Here is a 16,425-nt window from a genome sequence, read left to right as displayed (position 1 = left end):
AACATGGACAACAGTGTATAAAACGCCTTTAGTTAGTAACAGTTGATTATGAATTTACTTTAGTGTTTTTTATCAGGTAAGATTGTTTTCCTATGCTTCTTAAGTCCTTTTTGACAAAATTATATTTTGATCATGCTTTTTTTGTTATAGCGCAAAACACCAAAACATATTGACATTTAGTTTATATTGATATTTACTTAACTGTTTATGTTTCTTATTGTCAGATATACATGTTATATTATACTACGAGTATATGAAGATATTTAAAATGTGCAATCCACCCGTTAATGAATAACAGTTACTATAAAAGTAAACTGAAATTGATGTATTTTGATATAAAGGTGCAGCGATACCATTACATTTCTATGGAAAAATAAATGCGTACATAGCAACAACTATTTTTGCTGAACTGAAAGAGATCTTACAGGGATGTTGCAGATATTCTTCAAGGTGCTCTAAAATCTGTGCCGCATCTGGAACAGCCGTTCTTCTACCGATTGCCTTTTGGCTCCAATTTGCAGCTACACTTATTGATGAGTGGGTGCTGGTAAATAGCACATCACTAGATGAAAATATTTTTTTTGGATGTTTTACTTCGGGTACGTAAAAGTTTGCTTTGGATTTATTAATATTTTTTTACGTTGTCAGATATACTCTTTCTTTTGAGCAAGTTCATCACAGATTGCAGATGTAATATAAATTTGAAATATGTAACGTTATACTATTTACGTATAAATTATTTTAGAACTATACTTTCGGTTATTTCATAACAGACCTTTAAAAGAGTCTAAGAACAGACAGGTCAAATATTAACCAAGTTAGTTCCAAAACAGAAAGCTCTTCAAAAGACTACATAGCATAACATAACATAACATAACATAACATAACATATCTTTTATTAGTCTTAAGCATATATCAGCTCATCGACATATACATACAATATTAAACATATCTGGCATACGTGTTATTTGAATCAGTCAGCAATAGTTTACACAAAACATGAAATATACATAGACTAGAAATCAGGAAACAAAACAGTGAAAAAAAAAAACAACAAGACTATACCATACAGTAGTTTTTTCTGTTTCTTAAAAGTAAATTTTGAAATCATACTGTTTTGCTTTGGTTTTGTTGGGTTTAACGTCACACCGACACTTATAGGTCATATGGCGAATGTTAAAATTTTGATGATTGGGGAAGACAATCTGAAAGTTTTGCACCTGTCAATATTTTGCCCGCCCAGGGGGGCGGCGGGCCGACCCGGGGGAATTTGACATTTCAAAAATTTTGTTGTCTAAATCCCCACCCTAGGGACAACCTTTTTTGTCTAAATCCCACCCTAGAGCCTGGTTGGTACATCAAATGTTTGTCAAATTCCCGCCTGTCGGGAATGGTCTTCTGTCTAAAGTCCCGTGTATGCCCGCCGCTCCCCCGGGCGGGCAAAATATTGACAGGTGCATTTCTGTGTCAGGTTTACGATAAGCAATTTTATAGTCAGGGAATGCATGTGGTTTAATCCTTACCCTGCTAAACTTCAATAATGAACTTGTCCATCTTTCAAAATGGACAGTACCATAAACTGTTAAAAGGTGTGATAACCAAAAAAAGGTTACTGACTGAATGGCGAACGGTATAGATTTTGATCAGACTGTACGGATGTGCAAAGGTGATCATGATCTACGCAAAGTCAAAATCAATCGTGTCCAGCATGATAATGGTTAAGATACATTCTATCTACAGGAAACAAAGGTATCTTTAATAATCCACTGATTTATTTTTTATTAGGAATGATAAAATTAAGTTGGGTTTTTTTATAAATTTTCATTGACTATAATGAAAAGTGGATAGTCCTATGAAAAATGTTTCTTAGAAAACAAATTTATTTTTGCTGCAGCATATGAAGAAAGAAGGTATTTATGTGTACACAAGTTAACGTCTTATGTCATTGTGTTTAACAAATATAGCAGTTTTCTTTTTGCTGCAGCGAATGAAGAAAGCGGGTATTTATGTGTACTCGAGATAACGTCCAATGTCATTGTGTTTAACAAATATAACAGTTTTATTTCTGATGCAGCGAACAAAAAAACACGACTAGTATTTATGTGACTCGAGATAACGTCCAATGTCATTTTGACGGGTTTTATTTTCATTGCTGCCTAGTAGAAAGAAGTCCGTACGTTCGTTCGTTCGAGATTACGTCCAGTGTCATTATGTTAAACGAATATAACGTTTTTAATTTCATTGCAGCGTATGAAGACAGCAGGTGTTTATGTGTGCTCGAGATAACGTCCAGTGTGATTCTGTTTTTGCTGATGATTATTGGGTTTGGAGTGTGCTGCCGAACTTGCTGTCACAGTATAACTCTCAATTCTTGTAAAGTATGCTTTGTGTGTATCATCTCGTTGATAAGTCTGATACCAGGTAAGTAAAAGTTAGGCACTAGCTTAGTAAGATCTGATACCTACTTACTTTATGTGAAAATGATTTTCGAAACAATAAATGCTTAATTACAAAATTTCGAAATAGCATATCAAAAATGTTCGCCATACAATGCACAAGACACAGCTTTAATGTCAATATCGCATCATACAGGGTGTACTCTGTAACCAGTCTTTCCGCAAGAGATGTTCAAGTAACTTTGTAGCTGTGGTTACTTTGATGCGTCAATGCATACAGGGTTCTCCTTTTACATTTTAGTACGGCATAAACGTAACCGCCTCGATAACCTAGTGGTATAGCGCCCGCTTTGAGTACGAGAGGTCTAGGTTCGATCCTCGGCCGCGTCATACCAAAGACGTGAAAAATGGTACCAGTAGCTCCCTTGCTTGACGCTCATCATTAAAAAGGGAAATTGGCCTCTTCTCTCATACCCTCGTGTCGATATATTCCATCAGGAATGAGGTGTCTTGAGTAATTAATATAAGTTGTAGAACTTGTTTCACAATCGTCCAAAAATAAATTAGTATGAACTAAACGTTCATTATAATATGCAGGCATTGTAAATACAGATCAATATAATTGCACCTTTACTAATCCTACCTTTCAGGTATTACAACACTTGTTCATAAATGTGACTTTTTGATGCAAGCAAAACTGTAGTATCTGAAAATGTAATATCGTCAGTGATATTTCATTGTAATAACGGCTTGTTCAACGTTAATATTGTACCATAAATAAGCTGAGCAGTTATTTACGGGTAGAACAAACACATAAGAATATGCCCTAATTGTCTTCTTTTTAAATATTGTGTCTGAAACCCTTTCCATTTTCCACTCAACTGTTGCAGGGGAAGTAAATTATTAGATATTTCTGCTCATAAGTACTTGCATAAAAAAGAGTTATCATTCTTTTTTATCACAGCTATAATTAGATATTAAAACTTTAGTTATTGATATAAACAAAAGTTTCTTCCAATTCGTATTTGTAAAATCATTTTTGTTTATTTCAAGTTCAAGATTTTGTTTTGTTAGTACTTCAATTTTAGTAACAGCATGAGCTAGGACTGTAGAAGACGTATGTGCTCCTTCCTAGTCTTGTGTCACACTAGGGCATCAACACCTTGAAGGGTCAACAATTATCTCATTAATCAACATCATTTCAATGCCTGGTAATTTGGCAAAATTTTCACAAGTCGCAAACATCACCTACGTCTCTAGCACAAAGGACAAAGTCAAACTTTGTGATTTTTATTTCGTATACGATCAAACATCTGTAATTCACTTACCTATTTACTATGCGGCTCTAGTTTCGTTTGGTGTGCTTCTGTGTATTCTTCATTTTTATTACACTTTTTCAAGGTCGTGACCGGTCGAGATATTTTATCCGTCAAGGGTTTTATGGTAACGTGACCTAAATGTTTAACGTGACGCAAAGGTGTGTTGTCCCTAGCTTTAAAGTCAATGTCTCACTTGGGAATCAAAATAGATCCATTTCGTAGGCGGTCCATAGGTCTAAAATGCACCAGGTTTTAGATACGTTATGCATGGATGCTAACAGTAGCCTGTCAGACGAAAGAGTTGGTATCACGAGAAAAAAAACAACAGAAAAAACAACAAACAAAGAGCAAGAGAACAACATCTAAATAGCGACCAACACCATCGAAACAGTGAGAGAAGGATGATCGAAAAAGATTAAATGTAAAAATCTCCTTGCCATCGATCAAAGGATGAATACAATATTTGACCAAAACGTTTACCAAAACATGACCTGTCACGCATCAACAAGGAAAAGGGAACCATTTGAACTCCACAAGATCTAACACTCTACATTAAATGGATCTAAATTACTTGAGACAAACCTATGTTGAAATATTAACTATCTCATGCACAAACATTAGATTCATAGCTCCTTTGTCGATTTTAAAGCTTTGGTGGTACTTCAGATTTCCAGGGTTTCCGAATGACATAACGTTTCCCAATAGGTGTGTTGTGCGTCTGTCACGGTATAAAACTTGAATATTAGAACGGGGAGAAAGTGTGCAGGCGGCCGAGCAGCTCACTCGGTAGAGCATCGGAACGGTATTCCGAGACCCCGTATTCGAGTCCCGGTCTGGCTGCACATTTTCTCACCCTGTGACATTTTGGCACATATACTGGTTAATTTGAAAATTTGCGACCGCCATATTTCAAGCCTCGTTTTCAAAAAGAAAAAAAAACACCGAAATATCTGTGCCAAGACCCAAAAGTAACACTTGCATTTCTAACGTTCTGATAAATGTGTGTAGATACACCCATGTATTTAGTATATAATTATTGGAAATGATTAGCTCAACCGTTTGCCACAACTTCTTTCCAGGCCCATTGGAAAGCCTGTAGCTCGGCGGTAAATTCACTACTAAACTGGAGAAAAAAAAACAACTGATTAGAATAATCGTTTGAGATCTTAAACGCACATAATGCCCATTTTTAAATCGCAGTTGCCATAAGATGTGGCTCAACAACACATTTTGTTTAGAACATGAAATGTTTTATTTTTCATGTTGAACTCCGTTTCCAATGATTGTTTTCTAATATATTTGTAGCGGGTTTGAAGATTTGATTTACATAATAGACAGTATTATTGAATCTATTGATTTAATTACCTCCCTTTATGACTGACTGTATACGTTCATGTGTGATATTTTCCTGACCAATTAGTTATGCATATCCTATGTTTTCAGCTGTTTTCAACGTAAAATTAAAGCCCTTTGGAACTTTAACATTTGCGCCCTTGTCCTTATCATTGCTTATCGAAATATAGACCCAATATTACCAGTTACCGTCCCTCCTATTTCAATTTTAATCACTCCTATTTCAGTCTACACAATAACTTTTTCATCGAATACTAGCACTTCACAGTTTTTACATTGTGAGATAAATCTGGAGAGGTCTTTATAAATAAAGAAAACTTAAAACTTAAAAAGAAGAAATTGTGTTCCAGGCAATCACATTTATATTCTTCCTGGATATTGATCCATTAAATATAATAATTTAATTCAATTTTTAGCTCACCTGAGCACGAAGTGCTCAAAGGTGAGCTTTTGTGATCGCCCTGTGTCCGTCGTCCGTCGTCGTCCGTCCGTCGTCAACAATTTGACTGTTAACACTCTAGAGGTCACAATTTTGGCCAAATCTTAATGAAACTTGGTCCGAATGTTACCCTCAATAAAATCGTGGAAGAGTTTGATATTGGGTCATCTGGGGTCAAAAACTAGGTCACCAGGTCAAATCAAAGGAAAAGCTTGTTAATACTCTAGAGGTCACAATTTTGGCCCAATCTTAATGAAACTTTGTCAGAATGTTACCCTCAATACAATCTTAAAAGAATTTGATATTGGGTCATCTAGGGTCAAAAACTAGGTCACCAGGTCAAATCAAAGGAAAAGCTTGTTAACAATCTAGAGGTCACAATTTTGGCCCAATCTTAATGAAACTTGGTCAGAATATTACCCTCAATAAGATGTTGGAAAAGTTTAATATTGGGTTATCTGGGATCAAAAACTAGGTCACCAGGTCAAATCAAAGGAAAAGCTTGTTAACACTCTAGAAGTCACAGTTTTGGCCCAATCTTAATGAAACTTGTCAGAATGTTACTCTCAATAAAATCTTAGACGAGTTCGATATTGGGTCATCTGGGGTCAAAAACTAGGTCACCAGGTTAAATCAAAGGGAAAAATGCTTGTTAACACTCTAGAGGTCACAATTTTAGCCCAATCTTGATGAAACTTGGTCAGAATATTACTCTCAATAAAATCTTGGACGAGTTCGATATTGGGTCATCTGGAGTCAAAAACTAGGTCACCAGATCAAATTAAAGGAAAAGCTTGTTAACATTCTAGAGGTCACAATTTTAGCCCAATCTCAATGAAACTTGGTCAGAATGTTATCCTTAATTAAATCTTGGAAGAATTTGATATTGGGTCATCTAGGGTCAAAAACTAGGTCATCAGGTAAAATCAAAGGAAAAGCTTGTTAACACTCTAGAGGTCACAATTTTGGCTCAATCTTAATGAAACTTGGTCAGAATATTACTCTCAATAAAATCTTGGACGAGTTCGATATTTGGTCTTCTGGAATCAAAAACTAGGTCACCAGGTCAGATCAAAGGAAAAGCTTTTAAGACTCTAGAGGTCACAATTTTGGCCCAATCTTAATGAAACTTGGTCAGAATGTTATCCTCAATAAACGACGAGTTCAATATTGGGTTATCTGGGTTCAAAAACTAGGTCACCAGGTCAAATCAAAGGAAAAGCTTTTTAACACTGTAGAGGCCACATTTATGACTGTATCTTCATGAATCTTGGTCAGAATATTTATCTTGATGGTCTTTAGGTCAAGTTCGAATCTGGGTCATGTGGGGTCAAAAACTAGGGCACCGGGTCAAATCAAAGGAAAAGCTAGTTAACACTTTAGAGATCACATTTATGACCATATCTTTATTAAACTTGGTCAGAATGTTAATCTTGATAATCTTTAGGTCATAGGTGAGCGATACAGGGCCTTCGTGGCCCTCTTGTTCTTTTAAAAATGTGTGAGATCATCTCATATTCAACTATTATAGTTACTACTTATTAAATGCAATACAATTTTCTTTTTTTTTTATTTTCAGGCATTTTGAGCTTATCTTGTTGTCTTGTCACAGTCAAGTTCGCTTCTGACCACAAAGAGAAACAGTTGTCGTTCGGATTTTCATTTTATGCGTATACAATAACCGGAAGTGCCACGTTATTGGTTTCTCTAGTATCAATATGTGGATACATATGTGTAAAGTCTGTTGAGCTAAGAGGAGATTATGAGACTCTGAGAGGCAGCGAGGACGGTGATCAAGAGGAAGCGTAGCTTCTGAATACACATTAGGTGTGCAAGTACTAAAATGTCATATAAACCCCGCCCCAACCAAAAATCAAAGCACTAAAAGTGCTGAATGCGGCGGGCTTAAATAGAAGACATGAAATATAACGGAAGATTATATTTTAAAATTTCTCTTTCTCAAAACAGTGAGATTTTGAATTTTAATTATAAATTTGCATCTAGAATATACACATATCATTGAATACATATTTTTCTCAGCGAATCACATTTGTACCACGTGACTGTCCAATATATTACTGTATTGGATCAATTATATATTCCGTATTTGACTAGACAATTTTTTTTTTCTAATCTGCATGTTAGCAAAACAATAAAAGCCATAAACCGATGAAAGTATCCGCATGAATATCAACTTAATGCAATGTTACATACGTCTAAAGATGAGTTCATGTCTGTTTGATTGTCTTTTTCCTTTTTTACCGAGAATAAAAGGCATAGAATAACAAGAAAATAATGGTAAACCCAATGGATGCTCACCAAAATAAGATTATTGCATATTAAAAGAAACAAGAGGACCATGATGGCCCTATATCACTCACCAGAGTTGATCTGGCCTTCTGACCTAGTTTTTGACCTCACATGACCCAGATTCAAACTTGACCTATAAATCATCAAGACAAACACTTTGACAAAGTTTCATGATGATTGGGTTACAACTGTGGCCTCTAGAGTTTTAACAAGCTTTTCCTTTGATTTGACCGGGTGACCTAGTTTTTAAACCCACATGACCCAGATTCGAACTTGACCAAGACAAACATGCTGACCAATTCTTATGAGTTTCAAACTTAAACTATGGAGGTTAACAAGATTTTCCTTTGATCTGGCCTGCTAAACTGTTTTTTGATCCTAACTGACACAGTTTCAAACTTTACCTAGAGATCATCTATACAAACATTCTAGCCAAGATTCATAAAGGTTGGGTTACAACTGTGGCCTCTAGAGTGTTAACAATCTTTTCCTTTGATTTGACCGGGTGACCTAGTTTTTGATCCCACCTGACCAAGATTCGAACTTGACCTAGAGGACATCAAGACAAACACTTTAAACAATTCTGATGAATTTCCAACTTAAACTGTGGACTCTTGAGTGTTTACAAGATTTTCCTTTGATCTGGCCTACTGACTTAGTTTTTGACCATACATGGCCCAGTTTCGAACCTGACCAAGAGATCTTCAAGACAAACTTTCTGAAAAAGTTTCATAAGATTGGGTGACAGATGTGGCCTCTAGAGTGTTAACAAGGTAAATGTTGACGGATGATGCATGTCGCATGACGAACGCAGCCGGACAATGACTGGTCACAACAGCTTACCTTGAGCCCTTCGTGCTCTGGTGAGCTAAAAAGTGGAATCCGCTGACTGGGCAGATATAGTTTTAAAAAATACTCATGTTGAATTAATAAAATATTAGAATCTCACTGTCCAGAATATTATCCCACCATAAGATGAAGATACATGACGGCCATGAAGGCCCTGTATCGCTCACCTGACCTATTGACCTAAAGATCATCAAGATTAACATTCTGACCAAGTTTTCATTAAGATATGGTCATAAATGTGGTCTCTAAAGTGTTAACTAGCTTTTCTTTTGATTTGACCCGTGACCTGGTTTTTGAAGTGACATGACACAGATTCGAACTAGACCTAAAGATCATCAAGTTTAACAATATGACTAAGTTTCATGAAGATACAGTCATAAATGTGGCATCTAGAGTGTTAACAAGCTTTTCCTTTGATATGACCTGGTTTTTGACCCCACCTGACCCAGATTTGAACTTGACCAACAGATCATCAAGATCAACATTCTGACCAAGTTTCATTAAGATATGGTCATACATGTGGCCTCTACAGTGTTAACAAGCTTTTCCTTTGATTTGACCTGGTGACCTGGTTTTTGACCCCAGATGACCCAATATTGAACTCGTCCAAAATTTATTGAGGGTATCATTTTGACTAAGTTTCATTGAGATTGGAACAAAATTGTGACCTCTGGAGTGTTAACAAGCTTTTCCTTTGATTTGACCTGGTGACCTAGTTTTTGACCTCAGATGACCCAATATCGAACTCGTCCAAGATTATTTTGAGGTAACATTCTGACTAAGTTTCATTAAGATAGGGCCAAAATTGTGACCTCTAGAGTGTTAAAAAGCTTTTCCTTTGATCTGACCTAGTGACCTAGTTTTTGACCCAAGATGACCCAATATTGAACTCTTCCAAGATTTTATTGAGAGTAACATTCTGACTAAATTTCACTAAGATTGGGCCAAAATTGTGACCTCTAGAGTGTTAACAAGCTTTATCTTAGATTTGACCTGATGACCTAGTTTTTGACCCCATATGACCCAATATCAAACTCATCCAAGATTTTATTGAGGGTAACATTCTGACCAAATTTCATTAAGATCGGCCAAAATTGTGACCTCTAGAGTGTTAACAGTCAAATTGTTGACAACGGACGACTGACAGACAGACGGACGACGACGGACACAGAGCGATTACAAAAGCTCACATTTGAGCACTTTGTGCTCAGATGAGCTAAAAATGCGCACTACCTTTTGTTGCCAAGAAATATCCTGACTAGAATGGCGCTATAGTTCATTAAAGTTGAATAATCAAAGGGCAGTAACTCAGTGATAATCATTCGACCAAAACATGAAGATAATATGCAACTTCCGATGAAGTTTCTATGGCAGGGCTCTCGCGAGTGGGCGACTTGAGCGAAATAGGCGCTCTAGAACTTCAAACTTCGCTCAAATCTAACCTCAAAGCGAAATGCAAGTCGCCCGATTTTCTTTGATTTCCGCACTCACTAATTAGTGCTACCCGGACTGTTGACAACTTGCATGGTGTCATATCGAGTGCTGAATACACAAACACACGCCGGGAGCATAATTTAAGCTCCGCCTACTTCAGGTACTTGCGAGATTTTCCCGAGAAGTGTGAAAGCGAATCAAATTATCCGATACACCTCGTTGATTGTGTTCAGCCAATTAGCGTCGCGTTTACATCTTTGACACTTCGTTGTTAATTGTCAACATGTTTGAGTGCAAAAATCAAAGTTTTTTTTAAAAGAAACTGCTGATTAACCATGCGATTAATTGGAATTTGGTACACAATTATTTGTTATCTATGATAAAAGAACGACATGTAATGTATTAACTATGTTTAAATTGACTTCCATCGATGAATTTATTTGAATATGTATTTCTAGATTACACAGTTTACTTTCAGTTTTATTCGAGTGAGATACTGACATTCCTCGGTGAATGACTCGGTTTTAATAATAAACACTTCATACAAGATATAACCAAAATTCGGCGTGTTACATTTACAGAATCGGCTTGAATTTTGAAAACGACTTTTTTTCAGAATTTTTTAACGAAACAATAACCACTGTATGGGAAATGATCTGACTAAGAAAATGAATGGTCACATCAATACTTTTTATCAAGAACATTACAGCCACCTTTCAAATCACTCAACATCATTGCAGTAGGAAAAGTCTTCCCACTTCTCCCAAAAGTATCCCCACTTCTCCCTAAATCAGCTTGAGGGAGAAGTGACTTCTCCCAAAAAATTGGACCTAGCTAGACCCCTGTATGGATTCCAGTCCAGGACAAAAAAATGGTACTATAGTGTACTAAAGTTGAATTATCAAAGGGCAGTAACTCAGTGAATCATCTGACTCGAACGCGCATTTCCTCTTGGCAGTGAAGCTTCCTATAAAGCTACTATAAATTCCAGCCAGTGGTTGCTGAGGAATACTCTGGACAAGAAATGGTACTATAGTAAACTAAGTTGAATTACCAAGGGCAATAAGTCAGTGAAAAATCATCTGGCTGGAAGTTGGAACATCAAGACCAACACCAATGTCATATAGCATAATCATGGGGAACATTTCTGTGTAGTACTAAAAATGTCCTTTGATGCAGTTAATGTAGCAGAAACAAAGTTTTACTTGATCTTGAACAGTGACCTTGACCTTTAACTGACAAGCATAGATCAAGCATTGACACACTGTCTCATCATGGGGAACATTTTTGTGTAGCACTAGATAATCCATCAGCAGAAACAAATTTTTCTTGACCTTCAATAGTGACACTGACCTTTGACCTATAAGCATAAGTCAAGTACATGCATATCTACTTATTGCGCTCTAATAGGCATCATTCCTATAATCCACTCCGGTGTTCCACCTGTAGGGGACTATAAAAACCTACTGTTCTATTTATCGTCTGATTAATATAAAATTTCCCAACAACCAGAGTAACTAGCAGCTGGTATCCAGGTATGTGTTACTTCTATAAGTAAGCTTAGTATAACATGCTTAATATTACCTTTAAACATCATTTTTATGACATTTTAAGTTTTTTGTTTTTCATCACGTTATGTCTTATGGATCATAGTACATGTTCATTTAGCAAAACGGAAATGCACAACTTCACACAATAAAGACATTAAGGTCTAGAGGTCCGGGCTAAGGGTGTAATTAACGACATATCGAAATTCACTGTATCACGATACATTATATATAGTCTGGCGTATCGTATCATAGGTCTGTTTTACGATACAGTGGAAAGTAGAGATCGACATTGAATGAAAACTTCCATACAATCACTGTTGAAGATAGCAACTAAACAAATGTATCATTTATTACAATTTCTTTAACTTTAAAGCAAAATTTCAAGTACTTTCCAAGAGAAGGAACATTATTTTTTTTTAATTTTGTCACATGATATGTATTGTATTGTGAGACTAAGCATATCGCTACACCCCTAGTCCGGGCATCAATATACAACATGTACATGTACTATTAATTTATTATGTACTGTATTACTGTGTATAAGGTAATTGCTGGTAAAAGTTCTGATTTCTTGTCATAAAGCAGAACGTTTTGGGACAGCGTGATAACATAAATCTGACTGTCGCTGTCCGTCACGTCCAAACTTAAGAAATCCCCAGTGAAATCTGTTGTGAATGTTTTCTGGTACACGTACAATGTATTTGTATAGATTACATCTCTGATAATGAATTTATGTCGACATTAAAGCATAAAATTGCATCACTGACATTTTCTTAATGTATATGTGTTTTCTTTCTGCAAGTTAGTGTTGTTCACGTCCGCTGCGTATTGAAACAGGTGTCGGGGTAAATATCTCCTCACACCTGTTTACATTTTATTATATAGATTTATGTCTATATTGATTTTGTCTGTTATTTAAAATTATTAGTTAAATTCAACATGAATATATTAATGTTTAATGTACTGTAGCAGTAAGTCTGACCAGTATATATGACATTTTTTTTATTTTTAATGTCTTCGTTTTCCTAACATTAAAATGCTGATATGGGTAAGGCTTAGAGGGAAAAAAAAAATATCATATCATAAAATAAGTCATCCCAATAAACCAAATGAGTATATTAAGCCTAGCCTAAAGTTGCCTTCATTTAATTTTTTTATCTTATAATCATAATTACATGTATGTTGCTCTCACTCGAAGGTCTGAGCATATTGAATAGAAAATTTTAACAGCAATTAATGACTGTCACCATTATTTAAACCAATTCAACAATTCATGAGCACAATCCATGTCTTAAATACTAAAGAAAACATTGTTTATTATTTTATTTTTAATTCATCTGTCCAGAGATAAATGGAACTTGTCTAGATGTCTGGTACTGGAGTCTTGACCCCTAATCATTGCCTAAAAACAAAGCGCTAAGCCTATAAGAATAAACAGACCCACAACTTGAAAGGCACATAGAGCTAATCTCACAAACATCACGTGGTAACTGAATGAGATCTCGTTTTACCAATGTATGAAATTTTTTACCATACAACTGAAGGATAAAAATTTGTCATGAAAAACTTCTATTAGATTGTCATGATTGTTTGTTTATAATGATAATGGTGTTTTTTAATGTTGACTATCAGGGCTTCGGAAATTTGCCGGTTTGTCGGTTTTGGATCGATTTTTTACTTTTCAGACCGATTCATAAAGTGAAAAAACAAAAAAAAATCGGTCCCGTAAAAATGGAGAAAGTATAAATTTCTGTCTGATATCTCAATACACCATCTACTGCCAAGCAGGAAATTGTTGGTCGCACCCTCAGATAATCAATAAACGTGTCAAACAGTCTGACTGTCACTTTGATAATCGGTCCGTAATTAGCACGTGACGCAATCAGTACTAGCGCGGCACATCCTTTAATGTTTGCAGACAGCCGACTGCAATGTATTAAACATTTTGACTGGTTTCCAAATATGTCTGACTGGATCCAAATCATTTCGACTGGGATCCACTTCTTTTATTTAAAATCCGACGGATGGTTTATTTCAAAAGGCTATGTTTCATCATGGTAAAAAAACAAATGGTCACTGCATTTAATCAAAAAGCTATAATTGTATATTATAGGTCTTTGATTTAATGAGACATCACACGGAAAACCAATCAAAGTATTTTTTATAATTACTGATTTGAAAAAATTACAAGATTCATTGTTGGGGCTCCAGTTGAAACAAGTGCAGAAAATCGTCTTTGCAACCCGACGGTGCAAAAAAGAAAAGAAAAAAAAAATGGACTGGCAAACACGTTCATGATAAAGAAAACCGGAGTGGTGCTGTTTATCAAATCGGTCTTTTAAAAAACGTTTCAAAATGAAATTTTGTTTACATCAGAAGAGAACATATAACTTTTTAAAATGTAGCTGCTTATTGAAGTACAACATAAGTGAAATGAAAAATCCGTGGCCAACACGCGTGACCTTTCGGTACTATACATGCGGGAAATTCGATCTCAGCGTTCATATAACGTACACATTCGGTCCGCGGCAGAGTATTCTTAAAATACCAAGACTGTTTAGCAGAGAATATGTGTCATATAATTGTATTTTATAGAATTCCGTCAAAGAATGAGGAAACATCACAAAGTATCTGCCGTGTATAGGGTACCGGTCACGTGCGTTGGCTTTTAGACTAGTTACGCACACGGTGTCAATGCCTCGGTAATTTTATCCTTACAAGTATTTTCTCGGAAAAAAATCGAAATTTAAACAAAGTAACAATCACACATAACACTGAATAACTGTCTTCATTGTATGGAAACACGCGGTGACCGGTAACTCAGTTTTAATGCATGACATGATTATATCTTTACTCTATCACGTTTTACAAAATATGTAATATTGGGAATGCAGTGGGTGGGGTAGCGCCGATGTCAGGATTTTCGTTTTGGACCGACTGAGTTATCAAAATTTCCGGAGCCCTGTTGTCTATATATATATATATATTGTTGTTAGTATTTTTACACAGGAAAGGAAGGAATAAATTATGATTGGAAGTCTGGAAATTCAGAAGTGGTCTTTTGAAAATTGGACCCGATTCGGTCAGCCGTTACCAGTGTATGAAACAGAAAGCAGAAGGATAAAAATTTGTATCGTGAAAAACTTTCATTTTAAGATTGTTTGTTTATAATGTTAATGGTGTTTTTTTTTAATGTTGTTAGTATTTTCTACAAGATCACAGGGAAGAAATGAGTTTATGATTGGAAGTCTGAGAAATCAACAGTGCTCGTTTGAAAATTGGACCCGATTCGGTTTATTAGGTGACGGCCCGTACATGTATCACCAGTTTTAAATTAATAAGCGTCTATCAATTTGATCAGGAGTGATCAAGTCTGCATTAACCCTTCAGATGATAACACCTGTTATCGCGGGGATATGTGCCTGCGGGAGATGATCTCCAGTTGTGATTCTGTATATTTATAGTTATACTTCTTTGCTAAAAATCAATACACCCTACAAATTATTAACCTTCATAAAATAGCTCTGACAAAAAATCCCAAATATCTACAAATAAAAGCAAAAAAAATCAATGGCTAACAACCTTCTGTCAATCTGTGTCCTGCTGAACATGAATGACGTAGAAATCTTCTTTTAATTTGATGCCAAACTTGTGAAGTATCCGAAGTTCTGCTAGTTGCAATTTGGAATACCCATTCTTACCAAGCAAACGTAAGGCCCGATTTAAATCTATACACAAGCCTAAAAGCTGCTTGATAGAAAAATAGATAACCTTTTCCTCAATAACATTCCATTCCAAATGCAATATTCCTTGATTTGAGACTTTTTTTAAACTGTTAGTGCAGAAATCTATAATGCTATCGATGAGTCATTTTCCGCTTCTTCGAACGTTTCCGTTGTAAAAACTATTTTGTGGTAATTGCAAATACGGCAGGCATACGCTATATATTAGTGACACCTTGACACGGTCTCACGTTCCTATTAAAAGCTCATTTCATAAAAAAAATCACCGCATAAACAGATATGTCCTTTAAAAGTTGTTGTTGTTGTTTCATTCACAAAAACAAGATGGCGTCATAAACAACAATAATTAAAGAAGTCCGGTAATACCTATTAAAACAAAAAATATCATTCGCCTAGATTTTCTTCTTTATTCTTATTAAAATGCACGAAAGTAGGATAATACACAAACTTCATCAAATGCATTTTTACGGTGTAATAACAATGAAAATTTGGACTATTTTGTCTCAGTGTGTTGTTTGGTTTTGTCCAATGACATTCCGCGAAGTCAAATAGTTCTATTATTGAACTAGTTTGACGGGTTTATTACTGTATAAAATAGGTTTACCATACAAGACATAAATACTTTATAAATCATCACGCAGTAACCACTAACCCTTCTTCTCATTAAACTATCCGTTTTACAAGAATTATTACGCTTCAATTTGATGTGTTATTCGGATTGTCTCCAATTTTCGATCTTCCGCGCGATGACACACTTTGAAACTGTGAGTGTTAACTAAGCGGCAGAGGCCGCAAGCGGCCCGCCGCAAAAAATGATAATAACATGATATCGGACGCGTGAGACACCGACAGGCAGTGTACACTAATTGCATAAAAGGCATAGAGTAAACTCACGGCCTACCGTGCACAAACAACGTTGAAAAATATATACAACATAAAAAGTAATACTAACATCACTGGAAGAGCTACAAAGCAGATTTAATCACCCACACAATACACTGTATCCGAAAGATACAGCAGATAAAGGTCTTC

The 16,425-nt window shown here is 35.7% G+C and overlaps 2 protein-coding genes across 3 annotated transcripts in view; both read left to right on the top strand.

The window, feature by feature from the left end:
* Positions 1 to 16,425, top strand: part of LOC123541799 (uncharacterized) — a 326,932-nt gene that overhangs the window by 3,806 nt on the left and 306,701 nt on the right. The window contains exons 2-4 of one of the 2 annotated variants that reach the window (XR_008368569.1): positions 342 to 599; positions 2,248 to 2,421; positions 7,087 to 7,379. The exons of the other annotated variant lie outside the window; for it this stretch is intronic. The gene's annotated coding sequence lies outside the window, so the exon portion shown is untranslated. Of the gene's footprint in view, positions 1 to 341; positions 600 to 2,247; positions 2,422 to 7,086; positions 7,380 to 16,425 lie in introns of those variants that run through there. 2 annotated transcript variants of the gene reach the window in all.
* Positions 1 to 16,425, top strand: part of LOC123542253 (complement C1q-like protein 4) — a 323,111-nt gene that overhangs the window by 82,146 nt on the left and 224,540 nt on the right. The window lies entirely within an intron of this gene.

This window comes from Mercenaria mercenaria, chromosome 19 (assembly GCF_021730395.1).
Source record: "Mercenaria mercenaria strain notata chromosome 19, MADL_Memer_1, whole genome shotgun sequence".
Taxonomy (NCBI): domain Eukaryota; kingdom Metazoa; phylum Mollusca; class Bivalvia; order Venerida; family Veneridae; genus Mercenaria; species Mercenaria mercenaria.
Note: the sequence above shows the minus strand (reverse complement) of the source record. Positions and strands in the feature narration are given on the sequence as shown.